At 35.1% G+C, this 23,620-nt stretch overlaps 1 long non-coding RNA gene across 1 annotated transcript; it reads left to right on the plus strand.

Annotated features, from left to right (window-relative positions):
- The first annotated feature begins 7,582 nt into the window (after positions 1-7,582).
- LOC140690164 (uncharacterized) lies at positions 7,583-9,741 on the plus strand. The gene is made up of 3 exons (XR_012065338.1): positions 7,583-7,887; positions 9,198-9,249; positions 9,651-9,741. It is a non-coding gene; the product is annotated as an uncharacterized lncRNA (long non-coding RNA).
- Positions 9,742-23,620: the final 13,879 nt, after the last annotated feature.

Consider the following 23,620-nt stretch of genomic DNA (forward strand, 5'->3'; position numbering starts at 1 on the left):
GAAGACCAGGAAAAAGTACTTGGGATACCAAACTCTTCATAAATTCTTTGAACTGAGACTAAGCTCCAGAGGGAATATGATTTCAAAAACTATTTCAGTGGATTTAGCACAAGTATTAAATCTAGTCTAGGAGTTTAACTTTTTAAGATATTTAGAATGAAATATTATGTATTGCAAATATATAATTATGCCTATATAAAAATCTATATTATATATGTATCAACTCTCACTCACAGTAATTATGTTCTTATGTGATGATGACCATCGCGCTAGTGAATACTGATGTATTTCTCCTAGGAGAAATTCTCTGGGTCCCTAATCACAACATCTTTCTCAACTGGCCAATGCATAACCTTGTTTTATGTGTGTTTCTTTTTGGAGAGTTCCTATTCAATAAATATTGTTTCTTCATTAACATGGAACTCACGGCCAAGGACACTATAGTTCATGCCTCAGTGAAACTTATCTTGCACACATGTCCCTTTAAGACATGTCACAGTCTTCTTGCACTTAGGAACCCTAGACATCCCTGTGGCACTATACTTGGGGGCCATTTTAAACAGTGAAAGCACTAAAAAAAGAAAGCACAACAATGTGCTGAAGAGAGTATACCACGAAAAGGACACTTGCTTACAGTATAAGAGTTGAAATAAGGCAAAGCATTGCTGTCTTGCATCTCAGCTGGGAACAGTACATGTCAGGTGACTCAAAATTTTTACAACCCTGCACATTGACGCACCCACAAATGACTGTGAAGCATCAAGAGCACTGATTTTGAGGTTACAAATAAATTTTAGCCAGCAGGTGAATTTGCAAATCTGGAATCCATGAATAATGAGAGACAACTGAATGTATGTGTATGTATGTAGATGTGTTCGTGTATGTATGTGCATGCATTTGCCTAAGGAATTATTCAGTCTTCCATCATAACTCTCTGCCATTTTGTTAAAAAGGGAAGAAAGATGTTTTTAAACATAGACTTTTCTATGGTTTTCGGAAAATTCAAAATGTTCTATGTTTACAATCACCGTATCATACAGGACAGTGCCAGCAGCCAAAACTTCCTTCTTGGTACTCCTGTACAGACAACCTCTCTTCTCACCTCACGACCCCTAGCTACCGCTGATTTATTTTTTGTACCTACAGTCTTGCCTTTCTAGAATGTCATCCAAATGGAGTCATATCTTATGTTGCCCTCTGAGTCTGGCTTCTTTCACTTAGCATAATGCATCTGATATTCATTTATACCGTGTGAACAGTCCTTTTTTCCCCCATTGTTACTGAGAAGTATTCCATCGTAAGGATGGACTACAGTTTGTTTATTCATCTGTTGAAGAAGAGTTGGGTTACTTCAAGTTTTTGGCAAATACAAATAAAGCTGCTTTAAACAGTCATATACAGTTGTTTTTCATGAGCTAAAATTCATTTATCTTGAATGAGCACCTGAGAGTGAATTTGCTGTCCTGTTTGCATTTGCATCAGCAATGTATGAGAGTTCCAGCTGCTATGTATTCTCGCTGGTGCTTAGTATAGTCAATTTAATTTTCTTTTTCTTAAAGTTTAGCCATTTTAATGAGCCTTTAGAGGTATCTTTCTGTGACTTTAATTTACATTTTCCGAATAGTGATGTTGAGCAAATTTTCATAGACTTGTTTATTAGCCATGCTATCTTTTTTAGTGAATGACTGACTGTTCAAAACTTTTATCTGTTTTTAAAACCAGTATTGTTTGTCACCATATTGTTAAGTTCAAAAGTACTTTACGTATTCTGGATACTAGCCTTCTGTCAGACCTATATCTTCTTTCTTCTTTTCCCTCTCTCTTTCAGAGAATGAAAATTCCTAATTTTGATAATATCTAATTAGCAGTTTTTTCTTTTATAAATTATGCTTTTTGTCATATCTAATAGCTTTTGCCTAAAGTCATAACGATTTTCTCCCATGTTTTCTTCTACAGGTTTTAAAGTTCTACATTTTACATTGAAGTATAGATTATTTTAAGGTAATTTTGTATAAGTGTGAGGTATGTGTCACATTTTGTTGTTTTTTGTGATGGATGACAGTCCAGTTATGCCAACACTACTTATTGAAAGACTACCCTTTTTTCATCAAATTGCTTTTGTGTCTTTTTCAAAACTGAATTATCCATATATGTCTTTGGGTCTAACTCTGGACTCTATGTATTGGACCATTGATCTAATTAATTTGGTGTCTATCATGACACCAAAACCACTCTGTCTTAATTACTGTAACTTTGTGATACATTTTGAAAACAGATAGCATTCAATCCATCCTCAAGGAGGGAGCACCATCTCTTACAGGGAGGAGAATCAAATAATTTGACAACATATTTGAAAACTACCACATAGAATTTCTGCTCCCCTTACCCCCAACCCCCATGGAAGACTTTTGATGCTATAAATTGTTCTCAAGCACTGCTTTACCTTTACAAAACTTTTGATACATTTTCAGAAATATTTGAATTATTTTTATTTCCATTAAGCTAAAATATTTTCTAATTCCTTTGAGTCTCCTTTTTTGTCTCATAAGTTACTTAGATGTATGTTGTTTAACTGCCAAATACTTGGGAGTTTTCCAGTTATTTTTCTATTGCTGATTTCCAATTTAATTCTGTTACGATCTGATAATATACTTTGTATAATTTCTCTTCTTTTAAATGTGTGAAGATTTGTTCTGTGCCCAAGAATACGATCTATCTTTGTACATGTTCCGCATGTACTTGAGAAGAATGTGTGTTCTACTCTTGCTGGATGAATTGTTCTATAAATATCAATTAGAGTAAGTTGGTTGATAGAATCTTCTGTGTCTTTGTTCATTTTCTAACCATTTGTTCTATCTGTGATTGGGAGAGAAGTTTTGAAGTCTTTGGGTATAAGTAGTTCTCTTTCCAGTTTTATTGACTTATTGCTTCAGGAATTTGGAAGCTTTGTTGTTGGGTGCATACACATTTCTTCCTAATGAACTGACCTTTTAAAATCATTAAATGACACTCTTTCTCATTAGTATTTTCTTTATTCTGAAATCTACTTAATTTTGACATTAATGTAGCTACTCTAGCTTTCTTTTGATTTATTTTTTGCTTACTAACTAAATTTTTGCCATCCTTTTTTTTGTTTGTTTGTTTTTGTTTTTAGCCAATCTTCAGGTTTCTGAATTCAATTGTATTTTGACCATTTTCATTAAATATAATTATTAATGTGGTTGAATTTATGTCTACCATTAAATTTTTTCAGTTTGGGCTTTTTCCATTCTGGGCTTTTTAAACATTATTCAAAAAATTTAGCATTACTTTTTATTGTGCCTATTGACATCTTAATATTCTTTTGGCATTTTGTTTACTTATCTTTGCATTGTCTTTTAGTGCTTTCTCTAAGAATATTTTCTCATAGGTACTTGACTTTCTGTTCATTTTTTCAAAATCATTTTTTCATCTTGCCTTTAGGCTGAATAATTGCTATTCATGTATCTGCAGGTTCACGGACTGTTCCCTCTGTTACCTCCATTTTGCTATTGAGTCAATCCAGTGACTTATAAAATTTCAGATATTATTTTTTTTAGTTGGAAAATGCCCATTTGGTGCTCTTTTTACAGGTTACATTGAGATTCTGAACTTTTATTTTTCTATTAATTTTAAAAATGTGTGTCTTTACCTCATAGAGTGTGGAAATAATAGCTCCTTTAAGTCTGATAATCCCAACATTTGGGGTAACTTGAGTTTGGTATTTGTTAATTGTTTTCTCATTTGATAATGACACATTTTCCTATCAAATAACTTTGAGTTATCATAGGTTTAACCACAAATTCTGTCTCTGATCTTCTCTGATTGGTTCACAGTTCAGTTTTCAAGGCTTTTCCTATGCTGCTTTGGGTTTGTTCCATGTATGTGACACTTGGGCTGTTGTATGTTATCCTTCAGTTCTTTAAACTTTGCTAGGCTGCTTTGAGTCTATGTCGTATATGTACAACTGAGAACTTTTATATAACTAGAGTACTATCTTATCTAGTTCTCTCCTATCTAAGATCTTCCCCATACTCTCTTGTCTTCAGATTTCCCTTGTCCTGGTCATTGGCCAAGGAAGATTTGATTTTTTTTCAAAGACTTAGCCAATATGTTGCCATGGCATTCTCCATGACTAGAGACAACTTGTAGGCCAAGCAATCAAAGAAAAGTGTAAAAAAATAAACAATGTTCCCCTACCCTATGCCAGGAAGGAAGAAGAAAACACACTAACAAGTGAAAATAGAACTTTTCCTGCTTTCTTTGCATGGGCCTCTTTCTTGTTCCTCTGGCCATAAAGACAGATTTCTCTTGGAGCATGCTTGTTTATGCCTGCTCTGCAGTTTTGCACTACACGAGGCCTGCTCTTGGAGCAAAGCCAGGAGACAAAAACTTAGGAACCTTACCCTCATTTTTCGATTGTTTTTCAAGTTTTGGTTCCCTTCCTCAATCTGCAGAATGTTGGTAAAGTTTCAGGGTTCTTGAGTAGTATTTAGTATTCTGACATCATAAAATATTCAATTCTAATCAAAATTGACTTAGGCATAATCTGTTCTGCTCAGTGATGGACAAATATTTTATTTTTTAGTAATAGTTAAAATGTTCATGCATGGAACTCACGTGATTCAGCAAATGATAAGATCATCTGTAAAAAAGATATATTTACTCATTTGGGGTACTGTGAAAACAAAGACCATGTCTACTACAGTTGTTCTTGATGTTCTCAGGGGATTGATTCCAGTACCCTTGGGAATATTAAAATTTGTAGATGCTCAAGTCCTTTATATAAAATGGGATAATATTTGCATATAACCTATGAAAATCTCCTATATACTTTAAGTCATCTTTAGATAAGTTATAATAGCTAATACAATGTAAATGCTGTGTAAATAGTTGCTGGCACACAGAAAATTCAAGTTTTGCTTTATGGAACTTTCTGGAATTTTTTAAAAATATTTTTACTCCAAGGTTGGTTGAAAGCAGGGATGCAAAACCCACAGATATGATGAGCTTCTCTTTTTAATTCTGTGGCTTCTATTAGTTTTTACATAGTTGGGTATACAATTCTTTACACAGGAAATATTGAATAAATGCCTTTAACTAAGCAGCTGTGTATGCTGTTCCATTTTATAGGTTCTAGGATTCCTTTGTTTAGTGTATCTCTAATCAATGCTTATTTTAAATTGATGCAATTTATATTTGCATACTAAACTCTTAAATTTTGATCTTTTATATACTTTTGGCTCAGTCTTTTGTAGAGAACATGACAAAATCTTTTGCCCTCTCCTTCTTTAGATCATGCAAAGTTGATTTCCTCATTATTCTTTGATAATGAGGTCCAGAAAATCACCGTTGTAAGCTCTGCTACAATAGCCTGTGTGGTAGGCAGAGCAGTGCTTCCTAGAAGATGTGCACATCTCAATCTTCAGAATCTGTGAATATGTTTTCTTAAGTAGAAAAAGGAACTTATAGATGTGATTAAGATCTTGAGATGATCAAATTATTCTGGATTCTCTAGTTTGGCCCAGTGTAGTCAAAAGTGACATTAAGAAGGAGAAAGGAGATACAAAGTGAGAGAAGATGTGAAACAGAAGTTGCAGTAATGAGATTGTTGGAAGTGGGCCACAAGCCAGGAAATGTGGGCAGCCTGCAGGAGATGGAAAAGGGAAGAAAACTGGCACTTCCCTGGAGCCTTCAGAAGGAACACAGTCCATTTTGGACTTCTGACTTCCAGAACTAAAAGGTAATAAATTTACGTTTTTAAGCCACTAAGTTCATGGTAACTTTTTAAACCAGCAATAGCAAACTAACATAGTTGGATATATACATGAGTATTCTGCAAACTTGGGAAAATAATATAAAGAGGAATGCAAATGCAATCACTAAGCACTGGTTCAAATTATTTTAAGACAAGATTCAGTCTGCATCATATAAAATTGTGGGAGAAGTGAGCTCATCAGACTTCTGACTTGTGACTTCCTAAACAATTGGAAAAAGTATTCAGGAAAATGGTTTCTTAGCAGAACAGGTTTTAATATAAAAAAGTCTGTTTTGAAAGTTGTTTCCTTCTAAAATTAATATATATATATAATCACTGTAAATGTAATTATACATATATATACACATGCATATATATAAATATATATATACACAGAGAAACATATATATGTGGCTTTTTTTAGTCATGTATTTTCTTTTTTTCTTTTCTTTATTGAGTTATAGTCAGTTTACAATATTGTGCCAATTTTTGGTATACAGCACAATTTTTCAGTCATACATGATTATACATATATTCATTTTCATATGCTTTTTCACCGTGAGCGACAAGATCTTGTATATATTCCCCTGTGCTATACAGTATAAACTTGTTTATCTATTCTATATATACCTGCCAGTATCTACAAATCCTGAACTCCCAGTCTGTCCCTTCCCACCCCCCTCCTCACTGGCAACCACAAGTTTGTATTCTATGTCTGTGAGTCTAGTCATGTATTTCCTGAAATCTCATATTTGCTTATCTCACTCACTCTAATAATGGCATTTTCAGAAAATATAACCTCAAACAATGGGGAGGAATTACCTTACACTTTGTATCAAAGGTTCTTCCATTTTTCTGACATGCTTAACCGATTATTCATTCATTTTGTTCATTTACTCATTCAGTTTCAAAAAATTCATTGAGAACTACTGCTGAGTGGGAGGGATCCAGATGTTAACAAACAACCTTAACAACAAGGCAGAATTGAATCAACATCACAGAAAGTATATGCAATGGACTTTGGGGAGTAAAAGGAATGATTAATTGTACTCCAAAGGATAGGAGAGGTACTTAAGTTGGATCCTCAGATCCTTGGAATGTAAAGCATTTCAAGTGGGAAATGAAGATAGAAGAGCCACTTAAATTTTATTATTCATAATCAAGCAGTTTGTTCTATGTTTCCAATTACTTTCCTATTTCACTGCTATAAGCCTCCATCATTTAAAATCTATAAAAGCAAAAAAAAAGTAAATATAATCATAAATCACATTTTTCTTTTTCATGTCTTGTTATGACCTAGTGAGACACTTGTGATATATTGGAAAAAAAGATAGTAAGATAATAATTGTATGTCTTAATACACAAATGACATACAAACCTGTGCAAAGAGTTGGTCACTGTTTTAGTCTGTATGGGCTCCCATAACAAAATACCATAAACTTGGTAGCTTAAACAGTAAAAATTTACTTCCAAACAGTCCTAGAGGCTGGAAAGTTCAAGATTAAGTTTTGGTAATGTTGCATTTCCATTAAGGACTCTCTTGCTGGCTTGGAGATTGTCATTTTATCTTCATGTATTCTGTCTTCTGAGTGTATGGATGGAAGAAAGGAGGGAGGGAGAGAGAGACAGAGAGGGAGAGAAAGAGATGGAGAGAAGAGAGGGAGATCTCTTTCTCTTCTTATAAGGCCACTGGTCTCATCACATTAGAACTCTACCCTTATGACCTCATTTAACCTTAATCAGTCCTATTGGTGGTTAGAGCTTCACTGTATGAATGTGAGGTGATACAATTCAGTTTATAGAAGTAACCAAAAAGAACAAATGGAATGAGAATAAATTTTTTTTAATGTAGTGAATGTCTACTATGTGTAAAGCACCGTTTTTGGTGTTGGAGATAATTGTGGGACATCCTTAATTACATAGGTTAATAATCTATTGGAGAAAGGTCGAAGATAAAGAGATAACTAAATAAATGTTTGTTACTTACAACAAACACTATGAAATAAACAAGCAGGGTGACAAGAGAAACCAACAAGGAAAGGAAAAGGTGTAACCCCTTGACTTAATGATGAGGTTACATCCAGGTGAACCCATTGCAAACTGAAAACATCGTAAGTAAAACATGCTTTTACTACACCTAATCTACAGAACATCATCGCTTAGCCTAGCCTGCAGTTGGGCAAAGCCACCTAACGCAAAGCCAATTTTATAAGAAAGTGTTGAGTATTTCATGTAATGTGTTGGAAAACAGTAATGAAAGTGAAACACAGAATGGTCCTCTGAGCACAGAATGGTTGTAAGTGGAATGATTGTTCACCATTGTGATTGTGCGCCTGGCTGGGGGCTGCAGCCGCTTCTGTCCGGCATGATGCCCGCTTCCTGCTAACCTAGGAAAAGATCAAAATTCAAAATCTGAAGTATGGTTTCTAGTGAATTTGAATTGCTTTTGCATCATCATAAAGTCAAAAAATTGTAAGTCGAATCATTTTAAGTTGGGGACTGTCTGTACTCCTTTAGATAAAATTTATACTTTATAGTCTCTCTGAGTATGTAATATTTGAACTCGGATGAAAAGACTGAAATAGAGCCAGCCATGTGAAGATAAGAGAAAATAATTTTCTAGGCAAAAGAAGTAGCAAGGGCATAAACCTCGAGGGGGAAAGTGTTTCATGTTCCAGGGAATGAAGGGAAGCCAGTCTAGCTGGAGTGTGATGAACATTTGGGGGACAAGTTTGAGATGAGCGTGCACAAAAAGACCAGGGTCAAGTTCTTTAAGGTCTGAGGGGCAATAGTAGGGAATTAGGAATTTATTCAGAATGTAATGAGAATCATAGAAGTGTTTTAAGCAGAGGAGTAACATAGACTTATATCTGTTCTAAAAAAGATTACTCAGACTTGCTGTGTGGGAAATGGATTGTAGGAAGCATAAGGGAGGAAACGGAGATGCCAATAATCCATAGAGTGATTTTTTTGTAAATTAGAAAAAGGAATATATTAAGATGCTTTACTTCCATCAGAAAATTATACTACACAGATTTCATCGGAATAAGAAAATTTATTTCTATCTCAGGGAAGTGTCCTAATAAATAATAAAAAATAATCATGTCTCTTATGGGCATGACACCTTTTTATGTGAATTAATAATAAATGGAAACACTGATGAAAGCAAGGAGACCAATTGAGAATCTATCCAGAGGAGGGAGAGGATTGAATCTGTATGTCCCAGTGACTAGTGGAAATGGAAACAAGCAGAAAGATTCAAAACATGGTTGTAGATAAAATTGCAAGGCTAATGATGAATAGAATTAGGAGATGAAGAAAGACAGAATCTAAGATTACGTTTAGGTTATACATTTGAACCACTGATACATAACAGAAAAGATTTTTAAGTTTCATTTTGTTGTTTCTGTTGGTGATGCAGGAGGAGGGAATCAAGAACTTTCCTGGATACATGAATATGGGAAGAGAGCAAGGTAATTTGCCATATAAGTCAGTGTTATTGAATGTTGATAGTTATAAAGTCACAGTCATGAAAGACCTTGCAGGCCAGCTAATAGGAGGTGAGACGTGTAACAAAACATTCATTACAAGCTGCAGAATATTTGCAAAAAAGAGAACTGAATATTAACCTTTGGGTTCATGTATTTAACATTCTGTATTGTGATTATTTGTAAGCAGGTAAAGTCATTTAAATTTGGTTGAAGAGAAGCAGGTGCTCAGGGCTGGTGGTCAGATGCCCATCACTTTGCCCAAGAATATGTCTCACTTCTGTCCAGAAATCTCAGATCCGCTCTGTCGTTCTGCATTGAAACGTGACCTAATGAAATCCTTATAGCAATTGTGAGAAGTATAAGTGTTACTATTTCTTTTACAGATGAAGAAATTAAGGACACTGTGTGCTATGGTGTCAGTCACAAAATCATGCCATCTGAAGATCTTTGGACAAATTCCTTAAGGATTTACTACCCAAGGTAATCTGGTGCCACCTGAGAAATGGATTTTTTTTTGACAAGGAGTCAACACTGAAAAGGGGTTAAGTGAAAAATTCTTGTTATAATGTATAATTTTTGAGTACCTTCTACTAAATAATACACTAGTCCACTGGGATTCCATCAGGATTGAGTTTCATAAACAGAAATCACTGATGAAATCACTCCAGATCCTTGCAAAGATGTTTCCGGATGTCCTGAGGCCTGGTTTGCTTAATATACGAGGGACTTCAATGCACAATTGGGAAATGTTTTCTACTGACAGGAAGAGTTTAGATGAGCAAAGAAACAGATTATGGAATACAAATGTTTAGAGGCTGTCAAAACAAATTTACTTTTACTAAGAGTGAAATCATTCTCACCTCCAATTTCCCAGAAGAATTGCTGACATTTATAGTATTACGTTGTTGCTTGCAAATTAAGGGGAAATGAGAAGCTTATTTTGAAGGAATGATAATTCATTAAACTAAATATAAGGTAAAAAATCCTCATCAACTTTAAATACCCTTATAAAATTCTCTGGAAGTATGTTAAAAGCCTTGGTGAAAGTAAGAAGTACACATAAAAAGTCCCCACCCCTTTTTTTTTATCTTGCCATGGATTATGGAGAGAGTTCTTAAAAATGTCAATAAAACCACTTAGCTTTTATATGCATTCATCTCAAGTAAGAATTTTAATTTGAGCTATATATATAATATATTTTAAGATATATTGTACCTCATTAAAAGAAAAAAATCTGCCTTTGTTAGTGTTAAGTCAGCTGTCTAAGACCACAATAAAATGTATGAGCAAATTTTGGGCATGTTAATCATTATAATTTTATTAGCAACTCAACTTTTGATCTCACTTTCAAAAAAGAATGAATAAAAGAAAATGAACCTTTGATAATTAGTATTTAGTTGCTTCTTCCTTAATAAGTAACTTTATTTCTAGTCCTTGTAATATTGTGAGTTCCTAGAATTGTGTCCCAGCACTGCCTAAGGCCCAGCGTCCAACTCAGCTAAACTGTGAGGTTATGCTGCCAATTTTGCCACCATCTGGAAAGGTAGTTTTCTCATTATGTATGAGCAAAATCTCAACTCCAAAACCAAATGATAACACTTTGGTTGAAGCTGAGTTTAATAAACTTGGGTCTAAAAACAATATAAAACAAAACCATATTCAGGTGGCTTTTATGCTATCTGCTCACCTGTTTCTTCTCTGTTTTGTCTTTCTGGGAAAGAAAATCATATCAAGATGAAAACATTTAATGAGATGAAAATTTTAAGGACACTCATATTATGATTTGAATTTGAACACTCCTAGGATAGATCACCTGGCCACACACAAATAATATACGAATCAGCATACATCTGGATGAGGAGTCAGACATCATCCATATGGATTTAACTGTGGGAAGAATTATCTGCCCATTGCAAATGCGGATCCTATGTATTTGGAAAGCCATTTAATTTCTTTGAGCCTCAGTTACACATAAAATTCACTTTCTTTCCCTTAATTAGATTGGTTATGTTCATTATATGTTAAGTCTTGCTTTACTCCAAGTCCTGATTGACCTGAGACCACAGAAATATGCAAATGTGTGTGTGTGTATGCAACGCAGTGTATAGAGTGTGATTACTCGACATTTATCTAAGAAATGAAAAAGCATAAATGAATATGTATATCCCATATAACTGGGTAAAAAAAATGAAGCTGTGATTATATAATATACATATTATATACATATTATGTTTTGCCAAGATGTTATTAAGAGAAACTGAGCAATGCATGAACACTGATCACCAGGGATTTTGGCCTGAAGATATGGGGCTTGAACTAGAAAGACATTTCTAGGCAAGCTCTCTGCCCTAACTCAGGGAAAAGACTGCAGTGAGGTTCAAGCCAAGAGACACTGTGCAGATATGGGATCCCTCCAAGGGAAAACCTTATGGCCCTCAGACCAGTTATTGAGTTATCTGGGCAACTGTAACTGTTAGATAAATATCATATCTCTATTTTTTCACAAATAAGTGAATCACATGTTGATCTTAATAAAATTATGCATTTTGGTTTTAAGATTGTAAATAGTAGGTTCAGTTATTGAGTTAATTACACATGGTGTATATTTAAAATAAACACACGAGTCTTGCAAAAAGAATAAAAAAATTAAACTTGAAAAGAAAATGTACCTTTTTTTCTCTTATGGCTATTTCAGGAATAAAAGTTACACAGAAAAAGAAAGGGTTTTGCCTTATAATATATATGCCACACTCTTGCAGATAGACAGTTAAGACCTGGAGATGAGCACACATGAAAGTAATTGCAATATTACCAGACTGTCTCCCAGGTGCTATTTTTTATACTTCTTTTGATTGAACCATCTTATCAGTTCCTTTATGCTTATTCGAAAGAATAAGAAATGAAAAGCAGAAACCCCAGCAGTTTATCAGAGGGCTAGTGGGTATGCATTTCTTCTCCAGTAACCCCATATTGCTTTTATATCTGTAATAGCATTTCCATAGCTGAAAAGATAATTTAATAACACTTCCTTATGGTAGATAAAAAATATTTGCTTAATTTTTTTATCTGCTCTGCTTTCTACTTGACTCTTTCAAAATTTAAATACGTAATTTGCACCAACCTGGTTATTGAGATTTAACCTTGGAAGTCCTTGAAATTTCTGTAGGTTTCCAATGTACTACCTGTGGAATAATTAAAAATATTTTATTTTCAAAGTTTTTCAAAATTATGTAACATATAATTTACATTTAAATATATTAATATATAGCATATAAATATGATGCCAAATAGTATTATATCATTGTAGCTAAAGCTGATCAGCTCTCCACCTGACCACTTCTCTTTTGATATAACCGTATTATAACTTTAGTATATATTATTTTATTCTTTTAAAGATGGACTATAAATGCTCATATATGTATGCATGGAGAATTTGTAACATTGTTTCCCGTGATATATAGTTACATTAATTGTATTTTGTTTTTACATCATTGAACAACTCGTTTTTACTCAAAAAAATTTTTTTTTAGATTTTCCTATGTTGAACTAGCACGTTTCTTTTACTCACCTATTTGTTTGTATAGACCACCTTTTATTTACTTAGTCTTCCTTTGATAGATGTTTTAGTGTGTTCCCAATATGTCATTATTACAAACAGTGTGGCAGTGAATTATCCATGTACAAATTTCATTACTTTGTGTGCTAGTGACTTTTCTAAGAACAGATTCTAGTAAGAGGAACTGTTAGGTCACTTTTTATTTATTTATTTATTTTTACAGTAGTCCCATCTTCAACTTTTCTACATGTTGACTAGTTGCTTTATAAATGGGTCAATTTTAATTCTTTCAGGGAGTACCTGTCAACATTTGACAGTACATAGTGGACCTTTGGACAACTTGAAGGTGTTAGGGGCGCTGACCCTCCCTGCATTCAAAAATCCATGTGTAACTTACAGTCAGCCTTCTGTGTCCCCAGTTCCTCTGTGTCCTGGCTCCATATTTGTGGGTTCAACCAACTGCAGATTGTGTGATATCTACTATTTAAAAAAAAAATCCTCGTTATAAGTGGACATGCTCAGTTCAAACCCACGTTGTTTAAGGGTTAACTATACTGACTTAATTTTTTCCAGGCCAAATGGCAAAAAGGTTATCTCTTTGTTTTAATTTTTACTTGCCTTGTTATTGGTAAGATTGAAGCATTTTTTTTTCATTTATTTATTAGTATTTCAATTAGATTTTCTAAAATTGTAGGTTCACATACTGTCCAGATTTTTTTGATTGGATGATTTGTCTGTTTCACATTTATATGTAGGATTGTAACAATTATTTACAGATCATCAATGAGGCAAGTATTTTCTCCTAGCCTGTGGCTTGTTTTATAACATAAAGTTGATTTTATTATTAAAAAAAGTTTTTAGTCACATTCATATGCCTCTTTTCTTTATTATTGTGCTTTTCAGTTATTTTTAAAGAAAGCCTTCTCTTTCTCCTTGGCAGCAGAGTGCTTAAGAGCCCAGATTCTAAGGCAGGAGATTTGAATGCTAGAATTTGAATCCTGACCCAGTCCCTTATTAACTGTGACCCTTCCATAAGTTTATTAACCTCTCTGTGCCATAATTATTTTTTCTGTAAATTGAATACTAATAAAAATAAAAATTGGATTTATTTCCCTAGTAGGGTTATTGGTGAAATTAATGTCTATATTGCATTTAGAAGCATGTCTAAAATACAGCAAGCACTATAAAAGTGTTAGCAAGGTTTATTACTTTCTATCTTTTACAAGTTTTCGCTCCCATATTTTAGGACATTAATTCACCAGGGTTATATTTTTGGATATGTTGTATTATAATAATTATAGTTCTACTTTTTTCCATATGGATAATCAATTTTCCTAATAGCATATTTTAAGTAGATCATTTTTGAACCACTACTCAGTGAATTCTATTCTGTTATTCATTACCATGTATGCATAGATAAATTTTGAGTTCTCTATCCTGTTTCAGCAATCTGTTTGTCAATTGCAGTGGCATATCACACTGCTTAATTTGTTAGAAATTTCATAAAATATTTTGAGACCTGGCAGGACAAATTTGTGCCACCCCTAACAAACTTTGTTTTATTTTCCAGAAATGCTTGGCAAGATTCAATATTTTTTAATATTTTAATATTTATTTTTTATTTTCATATATTTTATATTAATGCCACATAAATCTACATAATTTTGTTTTATACTTTTTTAGTAAATTCTATATTTACAGGTTAATTTGGAGACAATTGACTTTTCATGTGTCCATGAATGAATATAGTAAATCTCTATAAAACTTTAAAAAAATTCAGGCATAAAACTTCAACTCTGAATCACTGAATCATATGTGGACATGTGGGATAAAAGTTTGGAGAAAAATCTTGAAAGATACCTAGTCCTACCCCTATTTTGACAGATGAGGAAACTGAGGTTGGGAGAAGTGTAAAAGTTATTTTTTAAGATTAATAAGATAGTTAGTAATTTTGGACATAAACCTAGGATGTCTGATTTATTTTAAATGCTTTTTTTGTTTGTTTGTTATAGTCAGTTTACAACGTTGTGTCAGTTTCCAGTGTAGAACACAATTTTTCAGTTATATATGAATGTGCATGTATTCATTTTCATATTCTTTTTCACTTGAGCTACCACAAGATCTTGTATATATTTCCCTGTGCTATACAGTATAATCTTGTTTATCTATTATATATATACCTGTCATAAATGTTTTTGGAGTCTTTGGTCACATATTTGGCCAGTCTTTCTTGCTTCTTATTAATATCCCATGCCTGATGCTGAGTGAGAGGGTCTGCACACAGCAGATGAATAAAATCCTTACCATTGAGGAACTTGGAGTAAAGGAGAAAATGGGAAAGCAGGTGGACACTTTCACTGCTACATGAAAAATAGGGACTCTTGCAGGAAGTGAGGAAGCGATCATTTGTGGAGTAATGGGGAAGGAGATATCAGTCAATGTGGATTTTAAATAAAGAGTATGCTTTCTTCAAGGAGAAGGTAAAAGGAAGACCATGTTAGATAGATGGTACACTGTGAATGACATAGTGGCTGTGTGGGCAAATGTGCTGTGCTCAGGGGTAGATTAAATTTTTCCCCAAGAATTCAGTGAAGTGTAGAAGGAGGAGATAGGCTTGGGCCAGAGGGAGATGCCCAGTATGTGCTTTTAAAGAGTTTGATTTTTTTTTTCTGTAGTTATTGAGAAGATATAAAACTTAGTGGCCAAGATCTGCAATTTAGGAAAACAGGAGGCCCCAGAGTTGGTGAGCTAGAGAGAAGAGACTGTGGGTGGAGAGGTGAGCTGAGTAAGAGGTAGTTAAGTTCTTATCTAAGGCATTTGTAGTAAAAATGGGGAAGAATGTGTTTTGATCTGAGTAGAATAGGCCATTCACAGACCTTGAGCCTGGATAGAGTGTCTGTGTAGGATGGTGGTATTTGGCCTGAGTGAACTGTTACTTAATAAATTAAGACCTGAATGAAGAGTAAATTATAAGAGGGAGGAAGAGACGAGAATAATGAGATTCACTGGATACAGAGTGTGAGGTACCTTTGAGGCTTTCAAGTTTGTGGTTCAACTAAGCAGCCAGTGAAATGGATCTGGAAGATTCACCTGGGGTACTATTAGCATAGAGCTGGAGTTGAAATGGGTAACTGGCATTGCCTCAGGGAAAAGGTTTACATCAGTAAGAAAGGTGACCTGGAAATGGAATCCCAGGAAAATCCCTAGCAGAGGAGCCAGGCAGAGGAACAGACACCTATTAATGAGGAGTAGCAGGAGTAACAGGTAAGAATACAATTGCAGAAGCCAGAGAAGCAACAACCGTTATGTTATTAACCCCCCTTTTTAAAAGGGCTTATGCTTTATGCAGTGAATGCATCAGGAATGACAAATTCATTGACTCAGACAACCTGCATAACAAGTTCCCTTTGGAGTTCAGTGATATGAATGTTGGGACATTCTAATTCTCAGCTTGTTCATAAGATGGCCATAATTTATCTCCTTAATTCCTTTCTCTTGTAGCAGTGGAATGTTTCATTTCCTTTAATAATCATGTTTCCTACTTTCATTCTTAGCCCACGTTACCAAGTAGCACATATTTCTCCTATTCAATTTTCATATTTGATGTAGTCACATAAGGGTACTATAAATAATAAAAAAAATATATATATATATATATAATACATCTAAAGCTAGTGTATGACATTACTATTGTCACCACGTTACCAGTAATTTATGCCTTCCCGCAGATGGAGGAGCTCTGGCATTGCACAGCTGAGCAACTTTCTATTGGTAGCAGGGGGTGGGTGGGGGAGCCTTGTGGGCTTTTAATCCAGCAGACCGTGCTGTCTGTATTGCTCTTTTCCTGATCATTGGGTATGTAGCACCATCACGTTAAGTACCTCAGTCTTTAAATATGCAATTAGAAGCATACTAATAGACACAAAAACCTTCATTACCTAAAAGTGCTTAAATCATGTCTCTAACAGCCCCTCTGCAGTGCACTGAGAAGCCAGCGCTGCGCAGTGGCTGCACGTCTTAAAGTTTCTGCAAATTTCCATTAAAAAACTCAGACAATTTGATCTCTCTCTAATGAATATGTGTTTCAGCACATTCAGAATCACATTACCCTATTTCTTCAAGCAAACCATACAAGCCAATTCCCCACTGGCAGATCCACTGAGAAAAGGCTCAGAACCTTGAGAGGTAAACAGCCCTTTCTCCTGCTGGGCTGTTATTTAAGACATTCACCGAAGGGGAGACTTCAGGGCTACCAGGTTGGATGGCTTTCTAGACAATTGTAATTCTGTTATTTGACTCAAGAACAGTCTGTTGTCCTGCCCTCTCTGGTGGCAGTCACTGATTAAGTCAGCCCACACCAGGATGAATTGTTGATCTGTTAAAGCTTCTTCAGAATATTTGTTTTCTCGTTTGTTTTGATTTTCATGAAATTGTTGGAACTGTGGTCATAATAGTCCCACGTGGGCTAGTTACTTTACTTAGTCATTTACAGTGGTCCCATTTTCCTATCCTGTAAAACCCGTGAAATTAAAACACCCTGGGTGCTTAATATAAGAAGTGACCAGCTCTTGTTAAATCTAGGGACAGTGTAGGGAATGCCAACCAGAGGGCTCCAGCTCTGTCAGGGCATCTGCGGTGGACATCTGCCTGCCCAGAATCCATTCTCCTCTTTTCTTGTCTCAGCATCCAGATGATTTTTCTTTTTGGAGAAACATCCCTGCCCATATCTTAGTGTATGTGAGTTGTGTGAGGCTCTTCCCAGCTCTGGGATGAACATACGATCAGACACTAGGCAGAAAAGTGGACACTTGTTAACCAGATACTTGTTAAAGGATGGCAAGCCTGTTTGTAAATCTAAACATAAGCTGTACGTCTGTACATATGTACAAAAGGTACAAGGAGAGAAATGCCCGATTTGTAGGGGTAAAAATGGTACAAACACTGAACAGAAATGACAAATTCAAAGATAAAGTGACATAAATTGTTTAAAATCCATGTTTCATTCAGAAGGAGAATAAATGTGTTGACTAAATTTTGTCATTAAGTTAAATAAACATATTAATTATGCATATTAAACTGGGGAGCAAACTTTAAAAGAGTAGGAATAGAGTACATAACTTATAAAATAGTGCCAAGGAAAATTAGAATGATGCAAAAATATACAAACTCCAAAGGAAGGCACTAAGGAAAGAAAGGACAAAGTGAGAATGGCTGATGGAATTCGCATGTATTAGTAATCACAATAAATGAAAGTAAATTAAACTCTGGATATGTATCTCCAAAGCTGTATGTGTTCTATGTTGATATCAATTCCCATTCATCAGAATGACACAAAAATTCTATATTTCATGTGCCTAGTAAAATATTTCATTGATATTTATCATATTTTTCTTTACTTTGCATTTATTGTATCATCTATTTTCAAAATTCTCAAGTTGGATTCTTAATTTAAATTTGGATCTTTGTCATATTCTAATATAAATACTTAAGACTATAATTTTTGAAGTCCCAATTAAGAGGCACATCACACATTTTGACATGCATCATTTTAGGGAGATGAGGTGTTGGGGCAAGGAATAGCGACTTTATTTGGAAAGCTGGCAGACTGAGAGGATGGCAGACTAATGTCTTGGAGAACCATCCTGCTCCAGCCAGAATACAGGCTCCTTTTACACACACACACACACACACACACACAAAACAGGGGCGGGGGTGTGGTTGGTTGTTGCAAACTTCTTGCTGCAGGAATTCTTTGTTCTTGCAGCTGTCCATGTGGGTCAGGCCATGGTGTCCCTGTAAACCTTCAACAAAACAAAGGTTATTCTCTATTTTGCAACTTGCCATCTCTACATAAGTGCAGAAGTGCTACATCCTTAAAGGTCAGAGCCCCCAGAATAGGCTCTCCTGTCTATTTCAGGGTAAAGGCAACACTGTTTCACAAAAGGTGCAGAGCTGGCAAGACTGAGCCTAGAAAACAGGGCACAGTGGTTAAAGCTAAAGGAACAGATCCAGTATAGTCAGATCTGTTCTCCTCTATTACATAAGGAGGTTGCCCAATGAGACTTCTCCTTATTCTGGGAGGCCCATTTGTTTATTTGTCTCTATTTTGATTCCCATGTGCTCTTTTTGCTTGACTATCACTGTGTATTGCCTGCCATAGGCAAGCGTATATTTTCAAGGCTTTCCTATTGTTACCAGGAAAAGGGAACTAAGAATTATCTTGTTTCTTAGTCACCCCCAAAAATAAAGAATTTTTAACGACAAACAGGAAGTGTGACATAAACCAGATTTTATTAGTAAAGTAAAAAGGCAGTAAAATATAGTGCACTCCCAAGAGTTGGGAGCGGGCCAATCCAAGAGAGGAAAAATGGCCCTGCTCCTTTGTTTTCCCTGTTTTTATATCCTGGCTTAAAGCGTTTTCCTGATTATTTTGATTCATGGCTCAGGTTCCTTGTGCTCAGGCATGCCCATCCCCTTTTGGGCAGGTTCTTACCCATGAAGCACACAGAGAAACCCGCCAGAGGGGGCTCAAACTGTAGTGTTAATTACATTGTAATGAGCACTGGGTCAGGTTAAGCTGGTTCCTTACCTTTGTTGTGTGGCTACAGCATTGGATCATAACCAGCTTCTTTGCTGGCCTTCATTTAGAGAAAGCTTTTTGATCCCCTTATGCTGAGTGCAGTCGTACTGTTATTTTCTGGGTTGCTCCCCCACCACCTCTCCCCCTGCCCAATGCTCATTTCTATCTAACTGCCTAACACTATCACACATACATCTTTTAAGACCCTAATATATCTTGAAATACTATTTTCATTAAACTCTCCATTCACTTTCAAGTTCTTTGTGCCAACTATACTAAGGGAACATAAACTCAAATCCTTTGGGGAGCAGACATGTGCATGTAGGTATATATAAGTAGATAAAATAAGCAAATAGGTTACTAAATAGCAGATAAATATAAAATATTACAGAGTAATGGAGATTAAAGAAAGAGAGAATTTTCCCTTCCGAAGGTATTCAGATTAAATTTTGTGGGATATATACGAAGCTAAAAAAAACCAGATTTGTGGTGGAATTATACAGGGGCTCACTGTTTATATTTCCTACTTTGCAACTTTGGTTGTTTCTTCTAAACACCATCCATTTAAAATATACTTTCCTTCATTTGTGTATTACTTGAGACAGCTAGCTTACTAACAATGACACCATTTTAATTTTCAGTTTCTCCATATGCTTTATATTTTGACTTGCTTCTCTTAGGAAGGAAGCAAAAAAAAAAAAAAAGATGAGTAGGGACATTTTTCTTATTTTTGTCCTTTCAAATCCTCAAATTACCCTGCTAAAAACCTATTCTTAGTCTCTCTTTTTCTTCTTTTTTTGATTCCACATATAAATGGTATCATAAGGCATTTTTCTTTCTCTTTCTGACTTATTTCACTTAGCATGACAATATTCAGGTGAGACAAAACAGAAACAGACTCACAGACATAAAAAACAAATTGTGGTTAGCAAGGGGGAAAGGAGGGCGGGTAGAGTGATAAATTGGAAGTTTGGGATTTGCGTATATGAACTACTATATATAAAATAGATAAACAGCAGTGTCCTAATGTACAGCACAGGGAACTATATTCAATACCTTGTAAATGCCTATAATAAAAGAGAATGTGGAAAGGATATTTATATGTGTATAATTGAATCACTGTGCTGTACACCAGAAATTAACACAACATTATACTTCACTTAAAAAAAAAACCTGAAAATTAAAAAAGGAAAGAACATTCTTGGTGCCTCTCCCTACCTCGACTCCAGTGAGTAGTTTGAGCTGAAATATAATTGCTTTTATTTCAGAAAGTCCTTAGCTTGGCTGTTTTTGTGTTATTCAAATGCTGCTTCTCGTTAACTTGTTTGTGTGACCAATTGTAAGACACGTAGCTTCTCTGGGCCTTGTTCATACGACTATTATGGTTAGTGCTCTCCAAGGACACGTGTGCCTCAGGAATTCTGTGATGATGATGCAGAGGCTAGCTGAGAGGCAGCAGGGCTTCACACACTTGTGGCACAGGAGTGGGAGCAACTCTCATTCTGGAGGAATATCCTGCCGTCTTTAGTGAATTGATCACCTCAGTGCTTAGATTGCAATATTTCCCTTTTTGACCATCACACAAAAATTTCTAGCCTGAGTGGTATAGTTTCCATTAAAAGCAAAGAACAACTTTACAGGATCCAATAAAATAAACTTTCATATTTAAAATGCAATGTCTATCTTAGGTCGAAACATGGTACTGACTTAAAATACAGTTACAAAGACAGGCTACACAAAACTTTCCTAAAATTAATCACATACTCATTTCAGAATTGGAAAACGATTGCTTTTTAATATTCAGTTTAAGACGTGCTAGCTAAAAACATCAGAAGTATTTGTAAAGAAGAGGTTTCAATAGGTAGTCAGATTGCTTGAGTGTTAGACAATACATGAAAATCAACACTTGCATAACAAACTGGCAACCGGATCAGCTCCATTTAGGATATTTAAATTAAGATTTAAAATCATTGCTGATGTTTGCCAAAGTTAGAAATTTTTCCTTAAACTCCATGAAGAGCTTTATTCCTCAAGTACTAAATAAACAAATTAAGATAATGAGTCAGGCTTAAGAAAGTGGAGAAAACCCTAGCACATGGTAGAAGGCACCCCATAAATTAAACCAAGTGATTGGACTTTCATTCAGTAATGGATTCAAAGTCTGGCTATTACTGGCTTTGTAACCCTGCAAGACCACTGAAGTCCCCTGATTCTCTATTTCTTAACCTGAGAATGTATATACATTTTAATATTTTCAAGACTATAGAGAATCATATGTGTAAAAATTATTTAAAAACCATACAGCACTATATTAATTAAAAATATTAATATATATCCAAGTGCTTTGTAGCCACATGAGTTTTGAAATTCAAATATCTTGGAATTTTAGAAAAGTAATATAATCTGTCACATGATACCAAGAGTTAGAACTACTGGCACTGAATAATCAAACATAAAGTGTTCTAACTTCATTGATTTACATGCAGCTGTCCAGTTTTCCCAACATTTACTGAAGAGACTGACTCCATTGTATGCTCTTGCCTCCTTTGTTGAAGATTAATTGACCAAAAGGTTGTGGGTTTACTTCTAGGCTCTTTGTTCTGTTCCATTGGTCCATATGTCTGTTTTTGTACCAATACCATGCTGTTTGGGTTACAGTAGCTCTGCAGTCTTGTCTGAAGTCTGGGAGGGTTATTCCTCCAGCTTCATTCTTTTCATTCAATATCAATTTGGCAATTCTGGGTCTTTTGTGATTCCATATAAAATTCAGGATTATTTGTTCTAATTCTGTGAAAACTGTCCTAAGTAATTTGATAGGGATCATATTAAATCTGTAGATTCCTTTGGGTAGTATGGCCATTTTAAAAACATTAATTTTTCTAATACAATAACATGGGTTATCTTACCATTTCTTTAAGTCCTCTTTAATTTCCTTAGTCAATGTTTTGTAGTTCTCTGTGTTTAAATTTTTCACTTCCTTGATCATATTTATTCATAAGTATTTTTGCTACAATTTTAAAAGGGATTATTTCTTTGCTTTCCTTTTTTGATATTTCATTGTTAGTGTAAAGAAATGAAACTGGTTTTTGTATGTTAATCTTGTATCCTGTATCATTCTTTTTTATGGGTGAATATATTCCATGGCATATACAAACCACATTTTCATTATTCATTCATCCATCAGTTGACACTTAGATTGCTTCTATATCTTGGCTGTTGTAAATAAGGCTGTGATGAACACAGAGGTGCACATATCTTTTCAAATTTGAGACCCTCTGTGCTTCCTGTACTTGGATAGTTGATTCCTTCTTTAGGTATGGAAAGTTTTCCATCATGATTTCTTCAAATATTTTTTCAATCCCCTTTTCTCTTTCTTCTCCTTCTGGGACCCCTGTTGTGCATAGGTTGGCGTGCTTTGTATTATTACATAGGTCCCTTATATTGCTTTCATTAATTTTTACTTGCTTATCTGTCTGCTGTTCTGATTGGGTGAGTTTTGTTATCCTGTCTTCTAATCACTTATTCTTCTGCATTATCTATTCTGCTTTTGACTGCCTTTAGCTCGGCTCTTATCTCAGCCATTGAGTTTCCCATTTTTAACTGGCTCCTCTTTATAATTTTTATTTCCTTTTTATAGTAGTCTCTGTCTCTATTCATAGACTCTCTTATTTCCTTCAGTGTTTTTATCACCCCCTTTTTGAAGTCATGATCTAGGAGACTGTTGAGGTCTGTCTCATTGTTTGTTCTTTCAGGGGACTTCTCTTGTTCTTTTATTTGGGCATGGTTCCTCTGCATCTTCATTTTACTTGTATTTCTCTGGCTCTGTGGATTTAGGAGTGTCAGTTATCTACTGTGATTTTTTTTAACTTAAATTGGGAGCATTCTTGTGCAGACTTTGTGTGTCTTAACAGTTTTGTTGTGAGGACTGTTCACAGCATGGATGGCTGCCACGTCTTTCTCCATGTGTGTTGGCTGTTATTCCTTCGATTGTGGTGTGGTTGGTGTTGTGGTCATCAGAGCCTGCCCTGAGTTTATTGTCGAGTGAGGCCTCCTTTTTGTTCTGTGGTTGTCTCAGCCTTGAGAGGCACCGAGTCTGCTCTCCTTTTGCTGGAATAGAGGCTTCTAGATCATTTCTGAGCTGTGGTGTGTGGTAGGCAAGGTTGGAGCACTTCAGCTTGGAGGAAGAGGCACTGAACATACCTCCGCTGGAGATGTCC

Source organism: Vicugna pacos, chromosome 29 (genome assembly GCF_048564905.1).
Source record: "Vicugna pacos chromosome 29, VicPac4, whole genome shotgun sequence".
Classification (NCBI taxonomy): Eukaryota; Metazoa; Chordata; class Mammalia; order Artiodactyla; family Camelidae; genus Vicugna; species Vicugna pacos.